At 38.1% G+C, this 17,279-nt stretch overlaps 1 pseudogene; it reads right to left on the reverse strand.

The window, feature by feature from the left end:
• Positions 1 to 8,804: 8,804 nt before the first annotated feature.
• LOC124102093 (olfactory receptor 2W1-like) lies at positions 8,805 to 9,753 on the reverse strand (annotated as a pseudogene).
• Positions 9,754 to 17,279: the final 7,526 nt, after the last annotated feature.

The raw sequence follows: 17,279 nt of genomic DNA on the forward strand, positions 1-17,279 counted from the left end.
CACAATAACCTGTTTTCTATCTACTGTAATGGCTTTTTTCCCTTGAAAGATAGAGAACCCTAGATACATGCTATTTGGGCCTTTTGTGGAGAGGCCCGATATCCCTTTAAGGCCAAGAAATTAAGTAGGAGAACTGTGTCATTTGTTGAGTGCCCTTTGGATGGGCTAGAAGAATTTGTAGAGGTTTACAAGAGGTGCAGAGAGCAGAATTGGATCAGAACAAGAAGAAAGACTGGAAGAGATCCCTTAGAATGGAGGGATCCAGGGACCCAAAAAGGGGCCATCTGCTTTGGTTGTCTAAGGGATAAGTGGGCCAGGCCTGGGTGCTACATTTGATCCAAGAGGCATTGTAGGGGAGAGTCGACCAGCAGAGAGGACACATTACCCATGTAAGGAGGAGGGAAGAGGATGCAGAGAAGGAGGAAACTGATTTATTGGCAAAAGGAGCGTCCCCGCTAGAGCCAAAAAATCAGGAGTGCCTAAATGGCAGATTCGAGCTGCAGAGATTGGTTGTCACCGAATCCTGACAGTCGAAGCTCTCCTCCAGGACAGAGCCAGAGCCATGGAAAACCTTGGCCAAGGCTTTTCAGGACCCCTCCTGGAGAGGCTGGATACTCCCAGGGCCAGAAAGAAGGGAGGGTAAGGGGAGGGTAAGCATCTCTCCAGTGGCCCTGTCTTAAGGTGAGAGCACTAGGACTTTTGAATCTGCCCAAAGAAGGAGTCCCTGTGGCCCACCATAGCCTTAAAGGCTGTAGTGGGGTGCTTTCCTCCCCAAAGGTAGGCAAAGAGATTTGCAGGACGATAATCAACATATTGCAAGAGGGAGGATTCCGGGCACTGGGGGTGAAAAGATTGGAGGTTGGAGGCCAAGGTTTGTCCAAAGAGGTATGGACTATCTCAAAATCCCTGAGGAAGGACAGTCCAGGTTAATGGCAAAAAGATATCCTTTAAATCTATGACTGAGAAGTGGGTGGCAGTGTGGGGGATCTGAGACAGCAGAATGTATGGGTTGGGAACCAAAGGATATATGGGCCTAACAGAGGTGTTGATGAGTCATAGGTAGGACCTGTTGGGCTTTTTTACCACTAGTATGGGAGTATTGTAAGGGGAATGTGCAGTACTGAAGTACCCCTTGCTAAGAATGTCCTGAATAATAGGTTGTAGGCCCAGAAGAGCTTTTGTGGACAGGGGGAAATGAGCCTGATTGGAGAAGCTGTTAGGATCTTTCAGATGAATGTAAACTGGTGGGCAGGAAATGGTGGAGGGGTGTGGGTATCCCATACAATCAGGTCAACCAGATTAGTATGGTATTTCATGTCAGCCTCACAAGTGGAGCAGAATGGCCAGTCTTCTTCCAAAAGGGCCAGAGAAGAAGAACAGGCCGATTCTGGGGCCTGACTGATGCCAGGAGCCCGTATGTTGATTGTTGTATTGAATTTAGAGAGAATATCTCAGCTGAGTAAAGGAACTGGATATTGGGGCATAACTAGTAACATCTGAGAGAATGGGAAGTTGTCTATGGAACAGAGTAATAGGGGAGTCTTTCTTGGATAGATGGTCTTTCCTCCTACCCCGGCAATAGGAGAGGTGGACGGCACTATTTGCCCCCAGAATTGTGTCAGGACTGAGAAGGTAGCCCTGTGTCAAGGAGAAACTCAACCTTGCGTCCATCCACCTGAATCCACACCCTGGGTTCTTGTTTATTAATCGTTACAGCAGGGGACAAGGACCCAAGGCATCGTCAATTGATTGCCATGCCCAGAAGGTCGGAGGGTTCCCTGGCCATAGGCCTCCTACGGGATCTAGGACAGTCAGAGCCCCAATGACCTTGTTTTTGACATTTAGACATGGAGTACACGGAATGTGTGGTGCAGGGCATGCCTTGGCCCAATATCCCTCCTTGCCACACTTGAATCAGGCACCCAGGGGGTTTTTGGTGATGGGCGGCGACCCGAGGAAGCACCCTGCAGGGCCTGGGCAAGCATCTGAAATTTTTCAATCTGGGCGGTGGCAGGGCCTTGTTTGAACATTTTTCGTTTGGCCCAGATATCGGGGTAGCTCTGTGAGAGGAAATATGTCAAAAGGACATGATGGCCATCTGGGGTTTTGGGATCTTGGTTACTCCTAAAGGGCTTTCGTAAGCCGATTCAGAAATTCCAATAGGGTCTCTTGTAATTGTTGGAAACTGATGGCCTTACGTGCCACTTTTTTGAGCCCAGCAATAATACATGTGGAGAATCAGTCCCTACTCTGTATGTCAGCTTGTGTATTATAATCCCAGTCAGGAATTTGATCTGGGGCAGCAAGTGGCCCTAGAGGGTGATTTGGATTAACTTGGTGAGTTTCATCCACATGGGCTCTGGCAAGTTCCCAGACTCTGGTACGTTCCTCAAGAAGGAGAGTATTAGCCAATAACATATAAGTAAGGCTAGAGGCCTGGAGGACCCATTGAAACTCTCTTCTGTGGTGAATGAGCCCAACCTTCACTCTAGTTGTGTGAGGTCATTCATAGAGTATGGGACATGTACCTGGATAATGCCCTCAGGTCCAGCAACCTCTCTTAAAGGGGCCATGGTTTGTGGGACTAGGAAGTGGGACCTAGTTTAGGGGGGACTGAAGGTATCAAGGGGAGCAGGGGGAGTTGATGGAGGAGGTCAGTAGGGAGGGGTTCATCTGCTGGATAGGTAGGGGTGAGAATGAAGAAGAGAAAAAGCCTCAACATTTCCTTCCACTTTTTCAAGCACTCACAGAAGTTAAACAGATCTCTGAGAATTGCAGGATCTAGGGATCCTCCTGGGGGCCATTGACTTTGATTGTCTAATTGATTATAAGGCCAATCTTGTGTGCAGAATTTAATAAGGGGGAGTCTGCAGGGAGGGAAGAAGAGGCCCTCATGGTCAGGAGAGGGACAAGAGTGGTTGAGAGAGAGAGAGAGAGAGAGAGGGAGATGCCTGTTCTTCCACCCCTCAGGACCTCCCACTCATGAACCGGGTTCCAGAGAGTCCACTGTGACCATGAAGGTCATGGCAGGATGTGTTCTGTCCTCCAGATTGGGCTTCAGAGGTTTGCCGGACAATCATGGTCAAAGCCCCTGCATATATCCCTTCTGAAGTTGGATACCATATAGGGGAGCTCACCTACTGAAGAGAGCATTGTGAGAGTAGTAGCAGCACTCAAAATAGTGGATGAGGACAGCAAGCCTTGAGAGAGGGGCCCCTCGAGCAGCAAGGCATTTCCCCTTCCCGGGTTTCGGCACCAATGAAAGAACGAACAAGGCTCCTCATCAGAGAAAATGCCCTTTTATTGAGGAACAGCTCTGCATATTTATAAAGCCAGGGGTGGTTTGACAGTTAGCATGGGGTGCTTTTTGATTGATGGGTAAGAATCAGGTGAGTCAGCAGGGCTAGTCTGATTGGTGGGTAAGGATCATGTGAGCCAGCAGGGATCACCATTGGACAGCTCTTCTTGGGGGATGGGGAAATTAGTCTTTGGAGCCAGGGTGACTCCCTACAACAAAATTCATGTAAATTCTCATATTTTCATGATAATTCATTTCTCTAATTTACAGAATTGAAAAATTATTTTTTTAACCAGTGTATGCATGTTGTGACTATAGGTAAATAGAAGAAAATTTACTAACTGCCCATGAAGGCCACTCACATGTATTTTATGTGTGTGTGTATGTGTGTGTGTGTGTTTTTCTTATTTACTTTTCGTATTTACTCAGTATTTATTATATCAGTGTCAGATGTGGAACCCACGATTCAGAGAAAGTTAATAACATGCTCAAGGTGATACAATTAAGTTTGTGAGTTAAAGTGAACTGAAGATAGCAAATAAGTTGAAAAAAATATATTTGTAGAACAAACCTGTGAAACTTTTACTTGGGAAAAGATGAATCAAGTTTGTAATATTTAATTCATGAGAAAATCAAGAAAGCATTTCCAATAAATGTTTTTCCAGCTGTACCACTTTCCTAAGTATGATTTGGTAAATGATATCATTGTGGTGCCTAAGCTGACTCATAGATAATGTTTATTTATTGAACCTTAGGCTAATTTATACTTCTTTATGTTATTATTTAGCTACACATTTGGTGGCAATGAAATTTATTTTTCTTTATGTTAAAATTCTGACCATCAGGATATGAAGACACTTTCCTCTAAGTGGAGAGTAAGTCCCATGGTGGACTAGTCCCAAGGTCTGTGTTTGTTCTTATGTGTTAGAATAGGAATTGTCTTTAATTTTTCAGAATTTGGTGACTCAAAATATTTAACTAGACTTGTCTGTGATTTCAAATTATTGTAATGAGAATTTACTTGTGAATCACTGAAGGATCTGTCGTAGGAGAATGGGAATATTTTTGAAACAACTCTGTGAGAAATAATTATTTTGTAGAGTATTTATAATTTCTTTATATTTTCTTTATATAAAATATCTAATATAGTACTGCAACTTCAACTTTTTTGGGGATTTATAATCATAATTATTTATTGAAGAGGATTAAATCTCATATAATCTGAGATATCTGAAATAAATCTTAAAACATTGGCTGCAGAGATTTATTCATGTATCAAAGTTTCTCTCTAAGTGGAAAATGGCTTCCAAAGACTTTATTCTTAAAATTTATTATGATACTTTCAATATGTCATACTGTCAACATGAACAATGTTTAGTACTTAAAGCATTTACTTAAAAGTTAATGTGATTGAGCATCCTAATGTTTGATCATATTAACGTATTTCACAGGCACCAAAATGCAAAGTTATATTTTAAAATAAAGGAGTATAAATTAACCTTGAGCTCAATAAATAATAATATATTTCTTCTATAGTGTATATTCTATCTATATAACATAGATATACACATATATAACATATTATATATACTATAAATAGCATGTATATATTTGTATATATGGCTTCCAAGGGCTCTATGTAGCATATATAATATATAATATGTATATAAACATTATATAATGGTGTTTTGTATAATCATGAGCCACATAACCATATACCACATATAGAGTCAAGTATATATCATATATAATAGATATTATATAACATACAAATATTATATGCACATATAATAGCCAGATATATTTGAACCTTTCTTCACAGAAATTTATTAGGTAAATATACTTGATAATTCATATGAATCCATTAGTTTATTTACATAAAACCACCTTATGTATAATAAGTTTCTCATGACATTTGGTTTCATTGGTATTCATGGAAATTTATTCAATTCTTTCTTTTTTGGAATTGTTTTCAGCCATAACTCCTTGAGTGATTAATAAATGATGCCAGTGGAAAGAGGATTGGGTAATAATATATTCCTTCTTTATCATATTCTCTTTGTTATCACAAAATCATAGTTCTCTGATGTTATCCATATAAAATTCAATAGCATGAGGTAACTTTTCGCAGTGCCTACCACATAGCAGGCATTTTTATAAAAAATATTTTTATTTGTTGTTGATCAACCTTTATTTTATTGATTCTTAGCAGTGCTAAGAATCAAACCCAGTTCCTCACACATGCAAGGAAAGGGTTCTACCACTGAATCACAACCCCAGCCCTACAGCAGGCAGTTTTTACATCCTCACTTATTGATTAATTAATCTAGTCTTCATTTGACAACCCATTTTGCTTACATGAGGATACTTACTTATATTCTTTGTTTTAATTGTGTCCATGCTGGTTTTTAAGCCTCTGTGACTTTGCCACTTTCTTAATGTAGATCTTTTCTGCCAAATTCAGATCTTAGAGAATTTTTAAAGCATCTCAAGTGCCATGTCATCTCCCGAAAATATTTCAATTTTCTCTAATTTGGATTTATGTACTACTACTCTGAAGAACCTTTGATCTGTAATTAGTCCCAAGTTTAGCATTTAGGAAGCTTAGCGGAAGATGACCTCCAATGGTATCATACAATGTTGGTTTTCCCAACATAAAAAGCTGGTATCTTTGTTCCTGTGTCCTCCTATGTAATGCTTCATTTTAATTTACAGTAGAGGAAACAGGAAGCAAAAAATTAATTTAATTCTGTCATATTTGTTATTGCTTACTTTAAGAGCATCTCTGGCTTCAAGAGTGAGCCTAGAATCCCAGCAATGTCACAAATCAGAAAGCCTTCCCACTACACAATAGGTCTTCTTTACCAGTTGTTCTGGATAGCCTTTAGTCAATATGAAAGAAAAGATAGATAGTGAAGCCAAATATAGCAACAGTGAAAAACATGACAGGAAAATAGAAAAGTTATTTTAGTAATTGACTTTAAATTTAAGAAAACAAAGCCTTGAGAATATTGAGTTATTTTTTTTTCTCAAGGTAAAATAAGATTCAAATTCTGGTCTCCTGCATCCTGTTCTAATGTTTCTTTCATGCATTTTTCTTTATTCATTCTTTCTCTCCCTATTTTTTCTATTTCTGTGTTTCTTTTCATCTTTTTTCTCCTTTATCATAGCAAGGACAGCTGTCATGACACTTATTTTCTGGCAAATTTTAATTTTACATATTTTTATAGCACATCATGGTCAAATATGGGCACAATGTTTTCTTACTCCTGTGGCACTTTGCACACCTTCATGAATATTGACCAAGTCATAATAGATCATTGACTTTAGATGAGCTAGAGCAAGTGAGGTAAATTTTCATAAATAATGATGTGAGCCATGATCAGAAGAGCAACTCCTCAGTATAGAGAATAATAATAATTATTATTATTTATAATTCTACTTAGCCTTTTTAGGATATATATTTTTTTACAAGCATGAGGCAAGGCATATTAACTTATAGAACCACCAACGAGCTTACTTGTGTAAGCTCAAACCTCAATATATTTAAAGGATTTATTGTTATTTAATGAAATTGTGTGGATATATACATTCATTTAGGGAAAACAAAATAGTATTGTATGTTTTTCATCACTGTCACCAAAATCCCTGAGAAAAACAACTTAAAGGAGAAAAGATTTATTTTGGCTCACAGTTTAGAAGTTTCTGTGCATGGTCAGCTGATCCAAGGCAAAATAATCATGGTGGAGGGCTTGGCTGAGAAAAATTGCTCAGCTCATGGAAGCTAGGGAGCAAATAGTTTGGGGGATAACATAAATGGGACTGGATGCAAAAAATACTTCCAGGATATTCCTGCTTTTTTCAGCTAATTACCCCCTCCCAATAATCCAATCAGATTATTAATTCATTAAATGGATTAATCCACTTATGAGATCCAAGCCTTCATGATCCAAACAGTTTCCAAAAGCTCCACTTATAGACCTTGCTGCATTAGGAACCAAATCTTCCAAATATGACCTTTTTGGGTACATTCTAGAACCAAACCATAACATTAAGACTGCTATATTTTGCATAGTAAATGCCACAGAGACAAACCAAAAAGAAAACAAAACTAGGCATCCAGAAAAAAAAGACACTGTAAAATGTAATGTTCTCCCATAAGTATATAAGTAATTTATTTTAGTTTACTTAGTTACTGAAGTTTATAAATGATATGTCGCCTATCATTGCTTTTAAATCTTGGAGTCAGAACAGGTGATTTGGGAAAATAAGCCAGGAGGATTGTAAATTTGAGGTGAGCCTCAGCAACTTATTGAGGACCTAAACAACTTAGCAAGACACTGTCTCAAAATGAAAAACTAAAAGGCTGGGGATGTGGCTCAGTTGTTAAGCACTCCTTGGTTTAATCCCCATTACGCTACCACCGCCTCTCAAAAAAGAGTAAGAACACATGTTAAAATATACATAGTGTAGAGAATAAAATGTTAGGTTACTTTTATATTTTATAAATGTATCTGATGAACTCTGTCTAGATTGAATATAATTATTAACTTTTAGAGATAGGTATCAGACCATAGAAAAAAAGTTTAATTTAAAAGTTAACACAGTTTTCCAAAAAAAACCCAATATATTATCATAAATGGAAAACATTAGTATCATTTTATAAAATTACATTATAAAAATAATACTGCATTAATTCACATTAATTTTCTTATTCCATAAATATATACTAAAAGCCTAACTGGTTTCAAACTAGTAATATTCTCTTTCTGAAAATGTTAGGATATTAATATAATAAAGTTTCACAAATAATGGATAAAAAAATTAGTCTGGGCTGTCACCTTTAAAAAGTCTTTGATAAATATTTTTTTATTTCTATCATGAAATATTCTTCCATGATACCTATCATGATACAGAAGTTAAAGACTTAAATTACAAAGATGCTTTACTCAAGATATTAATGTCAACTTTAATTGATTGAAGAGAAAAATTTTCACAAAGTGCTTAAGATAATTACCAGCTGGTAGATTTTATTGTCTGAACCCCCCCCCCCCATATAAATATAAAAGTAAATATCAGAAAAGACTTAATATGCAAAGTAATTATTAATATTTTATTACTTAACATACAAACCAAAATTTATATGAAACTGTGTGTGCAGGTCTTTATGATGATTATGCGTTGCATTTAAAATACAAAACTAGATAATTAAAGTTGCTTCTATGTGGCTTGAGAAGAAAATTCATTTAAGTTCATTTACATTTTTCTTTTATGTAAAGTAAAAATATAAATTATTAATGACCTTTTCTCCTATACATATGCCCGTGATTAAAGGCACAAAAACTAAGTAGTATGTTACAACATTGCTTGCATTAATAAAATGTTTGCAAATAAGAAGTATTGTATTAATTCATCACTATGATCTAAGGATTACTTAACTCCATAAAAATTAAAGACAATTAGAAAACACATTTCATTACTTTATTTATTCTAATATAGATCTCTTCTAATGTCTCTTTACTTTCCCAGCTTCATGGTGAACTCTCATCAGCTTCTTCAGTGCATCCTTCATGTCCTTATTCCTTAAGGTGTAAATGAGGGGGTTGAGACTTGGGGTGATGATGGTGTAAAAGAGGGTAAAGAACTTTCCTTGGTCCTTGGAAGCACTGTTACCTGGTTGTAGGTACAAGTAGATAATAGCTCCATGGAACATGAACACAACAGTGAGATGAGATCCACAGGAATTCATTGCTTTGCATTGGCCAGCTTTAGATTTCATTTTTAGCACAGCTTTGGCAATGCAGCCATAGGATATAAGGATAAGGATGAGAGGTGTGAGGACAATGATAATGCCTAAAGCAAACAAAGACATTTCTACTGCTGCTGTGTCTACACAAGCTATCTTGACCATAGCTGGCAACTCACACAAGAAATGATCCTGAAGGTTGTTTCCACACCTAGGCAAATACAGGGTGAGTGTACATAACACTACAGAATTGGCCAAACTAATACTCCAGACCACGACAATCATTTGAGACATAGACGAGGGTTCATGATTATCAAATAATGCAAAGGCTTACAAATAACTGTAAAACGGTCATAAGACATGACAGCCAGGAGAAGGCACTCAATGGAGCCAGACCACATGTAAACATAGAGTTGAATGACACAACCCACATAGCTGTCTTTGTGGGTCCCCACAAGTTGACCAGCATCTGAGGGACAATGGTGGTTGTGAAACACAGATCTAGAAAAGATAAATTCCTGAGGAAAAAGTACATTTGTGTGTGCAGGTGGGAATCCAGGAGAGATGCAATAATGATGGCTGTGTTTCCCATCAATGTGATAGAATAGAAGATGGTGACAACTCCTGACAGGATCACATGCAGTTTAGGATGGTCAGAGGAGCCCAGCAGAATAAAACCATTTGAAAAACTATAATTTCTTTGGTCCATTGTTCTTTGATATTTAAATCCTAGATTGAAAACAAAAGTAGTAGGAAAGGGAATAGGAGGAGGAGAAGGAAGAAATAGAAGTGGGGGAAAAGGAAGGTGAAGGAGGAGGAGGAAGTGAAGGAGGACAAGAAGAGATGAAGAAAGAAAAAGCAAGAGAAAGAGGAAACAAGAAGGAGGAGGAAGAGGAGAGAGAAGAAAGAAATAATTTCTCTATATATTAATGGAAATTTGATTAATTGTAGATTTTTTTCTCATGTCGGATTAAGTATCTAGGTAATCTTGGAGAGTTCAATATTGAACTTATGGTCTGAATTTTCTCACATGGAAATTAGAAAGTTTGGAATTGATCTAGTATTAAAATGATATGACTCTACATTTCTTTAAAATTTTTTTTTAGTTGTAGTTGGACACAATACCTTTAATTAATTAATTATTATTTTTATTAATGTGGTGCTGAGGATTGAACCCAGGGCCTTACATGTGTGAGGCAAGTGTTCTACCACTGAGCCACAATCCCAGCCCCCCTACAATGTTTTATAAAGCTAGTTAGATTGGTATAGTGAAGATCTTCTTTTACTTTGTTATTAAACCCCCCTGTAAAAGCTAACTGTTTGATTAATTTTACAATGAGGAAAACAGTATTGCTCTTTATTCCATTAGTTAGTGAATGGCACCTTGTATCTAACTGTTGCTCTCAGATATCTGGCATTTATTTTGCCCCATTTTTATCTCTCATCCTCAATACCTCCCTTATAAGAAAATTGATAAATTTGAGTGCCAAATTAACCACTTACCTTTAAAATTTTTTTATCACCATTACCCTAAATCAAATCATAGTCTTTAATCCTTTCATTCAATCTTATGCCTTTACACTATTACACTATTCAATAAAATTATGTCACCCATGTTTTTAAAGCTTGTTAGATGATTTCTAGATCAATTAAGAAACATTTTAATTTTTGAAGATGACCTCAAATGACCTGCATATTTTGGCTGCTAGGATGTATTAATGCTTATCCCACCAATCACATTACCCGTTTTCACTATTAGCCTTCTTTCAGTTTTTTCAACTTGTCAAAACTCATTCTTGTCTAAACCCCTGTGAACTCTTCTTCCTTTCTGAGTAACTCTTAATCAATCTTTATATCATCTCTAAATGGTTCTTTCTTAAAAAGAAATTTACAGAACAGTTGATTTTTTTTTTTTTATGTTTACCTTATTTCATGCATAGGGAACTCATGCAGACAGCCACTGAAACATGAAGCTTAAAAGCATAGGCAGAAAAAACAAACAAACAAACAAACAAACAAAAAACCAAAGAAAAGAAAACATAGGCAGAGAGCTGATGTTCATTCCTGTCTGTGCCAGTCTTTTAGCTGTGTGATCCAAGATAACTTACATACCACTGTTGAGCTCAGTTTCCTCTTGTGTAAAATGGTAACCATAAAGATACCTAGGGTTGCTATGAAATTAAATAATAAATTCAAAGTGCTTAAAACAAAGCTGGTAACATAGTATGATTCAATAATCTGAAGTTATTAAAATTATTATAAATAATTCTAATCATGTAGGACATAGATAAATATTTAATATTCTTTCTCCCAACATGAATATAAGGGCTATAAGACAGTAGATATTTTGACATAATCATGCATACATAGAATATAGTTTGCTTCATTTTAGTCCTCAGTACATCCTCTTTCCTTCTTTGCCTCCTCTGATTAGTCCCTTCTATTGGTATTCCTTCTATTTATTTATAGTATTTTTCTTCATCCATGCACAGCACCTAAAGCTTTCACCATAGAGCATATTAAAAAATAATATAGTAGGGGGCTGGGGTGTGGCTAAATGTGGTAAGCCATTCTTATAGACCGTGGCCGCCATTAGAAGATGGCGCCGGCTTCCAATGTGGCCTGTGATAAACAACTCCTTTTATGGAGAGTTGGCGCGCAATCCCTTACCACCCTATGAGAGAGATCCACGTGGCAGCTTAGGATTGGGATGCGGGGGGCTTTATTAAGCTGTGCTTGGGTGTGTTCGGGCGGCGGGCACTAGAAGATGATACATGACTCAAGGCCTGAATAAACTGTTGAAAGAAGAATCCTGTGTCGTGTTTCCCTTGCCGGCGAGGGGTCGCGACAGTTGGTGGCCCGCACGGGGAACATATTCCTCGAACCCAGGATCCAGAACTTTCAGCAGTCAGGGTGGTGCACCAGTAAGTTCCCAGGTAAGTGGGAATCCGCAAGTAAGTAGCGGGATGCTCCTCCGTAGAAAAGGAGAGAGCGGGGATTTTTGTACTTTCACTTTCATTATATCTTTGGAGACATTATGGGCGCTACCCCTTTTTTTTATATTTTGAATTTTTTATTGTGGGTTGTTCAAAACATTACAAATTTCTTGACATATCATATTCCACACTTTGATTCAAGTGGGTTATGAACTCCCCCCTTCACCCCATACACAGATTGCAGAATCACATCAGTTATACATCCATTCATTTACATATTGCCATACTAGTGTCTGTTGTGCTCCGCTGCCTTTCCCATCCTCCACCCTCCCCCCTCCCCACCTCTCCCCTCCCCTCCCCTCCTCTCTCTCTACCCCCTCCACTGTATAACCCTGAGGGTCTCCTTCCATTACCATGCAATTTCCCTTCTCTCTCCCTTTCCCTCCCACCTCTCATCCCTGTTAAATGTTAATCTTCTTCCCCTGCTCTTCGTCCCTACTCTGATCTTAGTTACTCTCCTTATATCAGAGAAGACATTTGGCATTTGTTTTTAGGGATTGGCTAGCTTCACTTAGCATAATCTGCTCTAATGCCATCCATTTCCCTGCAAATTCTATGATTTTGTCATTTTTTAATGCAGAGTAATACTCCATTGTGTATAAATTCCACATTTTTTTATCCATTCGTCTATTGAAGGGCATCTAGGTTGGTTTCACAGTCTTGCTATTGTGAACTGTGCTGCTATGAACATTGATGTAGCAGTGTCCCTGTAGCATGCTCTTTTTAGGTCTTTAGGGAATAGACCAAGAAGGGGAATAGCTGGGTCAAATGGTGGCTCCATTCCCAGCTTTCCAAGAAATCTCCATACTGCTTTCCAATTTGGCTGCACCAATTTGCAGTCCCACCAGCAATGAACAAGTGTACCCTTTTCCCCACATCCTCGCCAGCACTTGTTGTTGTTTGACTTCATAATGGCTGCCAATCTTACTGGAGTGAGATGGTATCTTAGGGTTTGTTTTGATTTGCATTTCTCTGACAGCTAGAGATGGTGAGCATTTTTTCATGTACTTGTTGACTGACTGTATGTCCTCCTCTGAGAAGTGTCTGTTCAGGTCCTTGGCCCATTTGTTGATCGGGTTGTTTGTTCTCTTATTGTCTAATTTTTTGAGTTCTTTGTATACTCTGGATATTAGGGCTCTATCTGAAGTGTGAGGAGTAAAGATTTGTTCCCAGGGTGTAGGCTCCCTATTTACCTCTCTTATTGTTTCCTTTGCTGAGAAAAAACTTTGTAGCTTGAGTAAGTCCCATTTGTTGATTCTAGTTATTAACTTTTGTGCTATGGGTGTCCTATTGAGGAATTTGGAGCCCGACCCCACCGACTGTAGATCATAGCCAACTTTTTCTTCTATCAGACGGCACGTCTCTGATTTGATATCAAGCTCCTTGATCCATTTTGAATTCACTTTTGTGCATGGCGAGAGAAAGGGATTCAGTTTCATTTTGTTGCATATGGATTTCCAGTTTTCCCAGCACCATTTGTTGAAGATGCTATCCTTCCTCCATTGCATGCCTTTAGCCCCTTTATCAAATATAAGATAGTTGTAGTTTTGTGGATTGGTTTCTGTGTCCTCTATTCTGTACCATTGGTCCACCCGCCTGTTTTGGTATCAGTACCATGCTGTTTTTGTTACTATTGCTCTGTAGTATAGTTTTAAGTCTGGTATCGCTATACCGCCTGATTCACACTTCCTGCTTAGCATTGTTTTTGCTATTCTGGGTCTTTTATTTTTCCATATGAATTTCATGATTGCTTTATCTATTTCTACAAGAAATGCCTTTGGGATTTTGATTGGCATTGCATTAAACCTATAGAGAACTTTTGGTAGTATCGCCATTTTGATGATGTTAGTTCTGCCTATCCATGAACAGGGTATATTTTTCCATCTTCTAAGGTCTTCTTCTATTTCTCTCTTTAGGGTTCTGTAGTTTTCATTGTATAAATCTTTCACCTCTTTTGTTAGGTTGATTCCCAAGTATTTTATTTTTTTTGAAGATATTTTGAATGGAGTGGTTGTCCTCACTTCCATTTCAGAGGATTTGTCGCTGATATACAGGAATGCCTTTGATTTATGCGTGTTGATTTTATATCCTGCCACTTTGCTGAATTCATTTATTAGCTCTAATAGTTTCTTTGTAGAGCCTTTTGGGTCTGCTAGGTATAGAATCATATCATCTGCAAATAGTGATAATTTAAGTTCTTCTTTTCCTATTTTTATGCCTTTAATTTCTTTCGTCTGTCTAATTGCTCTGGCCAGTGTTTCGAGAACTATGTTGAACAGAAGTGGAGAGAGAGGGCATCCCTGTCTTGTTCCAGATTTTAGAGGGAATGCCTTCAATTTTTCTCCATTCAGAATGATGCTAGCCTGAGGCTTAGCATAGATTGCTTTTACAATATTGATGTATGTTCCTGTTATCCCTAGTTTTTCTAGAGTTTTGAACATAAAGGGATGCTGTACTTTGTCGAATGCTTTTTCCGCATCTATCGAGATGATCATGTGGTTCTTATTTTTAAGTCTATTGATGTGGTGAATAACATTTATTGATTTCCGTATATTGAACCAGCCTTGCATCCCAGGGATGAATCCTACTTGATCATGGTGTACAATTTTTTTGATATGTTTTTGTATCCGATTCGCCAGAATTTTATTGAGGATTTTTGCATCTAGGTTCATTAGAGATATTGGTCTGTAGTTTTCTTTCTTTGAAGTGTCTTTGTCTGGTTTAGGTATCAGGGTGATGTTGGCCTCATAGAATGAATTTGGAAGTTCTCCCTCTTTTTCTATTTCCTGAAGTAGCTTGAAAAGTATTGGTATTAGTTCTTCTTTAAAGGTTTTGTAAAATTCTGCTGTATACCCATCCGGTCCTGGGCTTTTCTTAGTTGGTAGTATTTTGATGGTTTCTTCTATTTCCTCAATTGATATTGGTCTGTTTAGGTTTTCTATATCCTCCTGACTCAATCTGGGCAGATCATATGATTTAAGAAATTTATCTATGCCTTCACTATCTTCTAATTTATTGGAGTATAAGGATTCAAAATAGTTTTTGATTATCTTCTGTATTTCTGAAGTGTCTGTTGTGATATTGCCTTTTTCATCCCGTATGCTAGTAATTTGAGTTCTCTCTCTTCTTCTCTTCGCTAGCATCGCTAAGGGTCTGTCGATTTTGTTTATTTTTTCAAAGAACCAACTTTTAGTTTTGTCAATTTTTTCAATTGTTTCTTTTGTTTCGATTTCATTAATTTCAGCTCTGATTTTAATTATTTCTTGCCTTCTACTTCTTTTGCTGTTGTTTTGCTCTTCTTTTTCAAGGATTTTGAGATGAAGTATGAGATCATTTATTTGTTGTTTTTTTCCTTTTTTAAGGAATGAACTCCAAGCAATGAATTTTCCTCTTAGAACTGCTTTCAATGTGTCCCATAGATTCCGATATGTTGTGTCTATGTTTTCATTTATCTCTAAGAATTTTTTAATTTCCTCCTTGATGTCTTCTATAACCCATTGATCATTCAGTACCCTATTGTTCATTCTCCAAGTGATGTATGCTTTTTCCTTCCTTCTTTTATCGTTGATTTTCAGTTTCATTCCATTATGATCAGATAAGATGCATGGTATTATCTCTACTCCTTTATATTGTCTAAGAGTTGATGGGGGCTACCTCTTCAAGCCCAATTTTGTTGGCCCTAGATGGGTTGCTACGTTCAAAAGGACTTAAGGTAAAGCAGAGCACTTTGCAGATGTTTTTGAGAGAAGCTGATATAGTAGCTCCTTGGTTTGCCTTTTCAGGGAGTCTTACGATTCCTAGCTGGGACAAATTAGGGAAAGATCTAGATTTTGCTCGTGAGCAAGGCACCTTAGAGGGTGGTGGTATACCACTTTGGAAGTTAGTTAGAGGATGTATAGCAGATAGTAAATGCCAAGAAGCTGTGATTGAGGGTCAAGCTGTTCTTGAACAACTACATGAGGAAAAATCTGAAGGATCACATAGTGAAGTGGCAGAGAGTATTAAGAGTAAGAGTAGTGAGAAGGCAAAAGAGCCTGAAAATAAAAATAGGAGAAGGCTCTACCCATACTTGACCGAATAAAAAACGCCTGAGAACACAAGCGACTCAGAGAGTTCTGAGGACCTTGATATATTGCTACAACAACTACGTAAGATAAAAATGAAAAATAAGAAAAGGGAGACACAGGGCACGCAGGCTTACTGTAAGGCAGGGAAGGGATCTGATATCGGTCAGCAAAATTCTGAGGAGGAGGAAGTAGAGTATCTAGAAGAAAATATGGTGCCTGTTGCCCCACCCCCGTATGTGGGGGGAAGCCAAGGTTCTGGGAGATCTTTTCATGCGCAAGTTTGGAGGACAGTTAATACAGATATGGGACTTGCATACCCTGTATTTCAGGACAATAACAGGGGAAGATATCATGAGCCTTTAGACTTTAAGATAATTAAAACCTTGGCAGAATCTGTCCGCACTTATGGCATAGATGCCGCTTTCACCCTTACTCAGGTGGAGGGACTTACTAGATTTTGCATGACTCCTTCAGATTGGGCTAGTCTAGTCTGCGCTTGTGTTTCCCCAGGGAAATACTTGGATTGGAGAGCATTTATGCTAGAGGGTGCAATAGAGCAAGCTGCCCAAAATCATGCAGCGGGACGCCCTGTCTGGGATAAGGATATGCTTTTGGGACAAGGCAGGTTTGCTAATCAACAAACAGGATACCCCCCTGAGGTATATGAGCAGATTAATAACATTTGTATCCATGCATGGAAATCACTCCCAAATAGAGGAGAAGTGTCTGGCAATTTGACAAAAATTATACAAGGCCCCACAGAACCTTTCTCAGACTTTGTTGCCAGGATGGTGGACGCTGCAGGAAAAATCTTTGGTGACCCTGATAGAGCAATGCCCTGATTAAACAACTTGTCTTTGAACAATATACTAAAGAATGTAAATCAGCTATTACTCCTTATAAAAACAAAGGCATAGAGGCCTGGATGAAAGTCTGTAGAGAAATAGGTGGGCCGTTAACTAATGCAGGCCTTGCTGCTGCTGTCCTTCAATTATCACATAAATCCAGCCCTGTTGCCGGAAAGTGTTTTGGGTGTGGTCAAGGAGGACATTTTAAACGAGAATGTCCTAACAAGAAGGGAACATCCAAAATTGAGCCCACCTCTGTTAGCCGTCAACCGGGCTTATGCCCCAGATGTAAAAAGGGAAAGCATTGGGCTAATGAGTGTAGGT

Source organism: Marmota monax, unplaced genomic scaffold, assembly GCF_021218885.2.
Source record: "Marmota monax isolate L192 unplaced genomic scaffold, Marmota_monax_Labrador192_F-V1.1 WCK01_AAM20220418_F8-fsc00607, whole genome shotgun sequence".
Classification (NCBI taxonomy): Eukaryota; Metazoa; Chordata; class Mammalia; order Rodentia; family Sciuridae; genus Marmota; species Marmota monax.